We start from the raw sequence: 395 nt of genomic DNA, 5'->3' as shown, positions 1-395 counted from the left end.
TGTGTGTTTCAGAGTTTGCTTGTTTTTGGTCTCCTTTCTTGCGTTTGTAAAAGAGGAGCCTTAGATTATTACACCCAGCCTCTTTTATACTGGTACATTACGTTTTACCATTTTGTTTCTCTTTTCTTTTCAAGATAATTCATTAATCTTACACCAATTTTTTTCCACTTTGTGAAATTCATGTAGATGACAGATATTTGTAGTGTTTGTGGGCTGCCCTGAAATTTCGCAACTTACCCGTCCTCTTGCAAGGAAGTTTTCATTTTCACTGTTGCTAAGGGCCAGCTGGGGTGTTCATCACTGAAGGCAGAGACTTGGAGACTGTGCCAGACTTTTTTAGCTTTCTCCTCTCCTTCCACGTTTTTTGGCTTTATTTTTTTCAGATTCCCCGGCAG

General features: G+C 39.5%; 1 protein-coding gene across 1 annotated transcript in view; it reads left to right on the top strand.

The window, feature by feature from the left end:
* LOC119592548 (pumilio homolog 2-like) overlaps positions 1–395 on the top strand; it is a gene marked incomplete in the record, with an annotated part of 245467 nt that overhangs the window by 20904 nt on the left and 224168 nt on the right.

Source organism: Penaeus monodon, chromosome 30 (assembly GCF_015228065.2).
Source record: "Penaeus monodon isolate SGIC_2016 chromosome 30, NSTDA_Pmon_1, whole genome shotgun sequence".
NCBI lineage: Eukaryota > Metazoa > Arthropoda > Malacostraca > Decapoda > Penaeidae > Penaeus > Penaeus monodon.
Note: the sequence above shows the minus strand (reverse complement) of the source record. Positions and strands in the feature narration are given on the sequence as shown.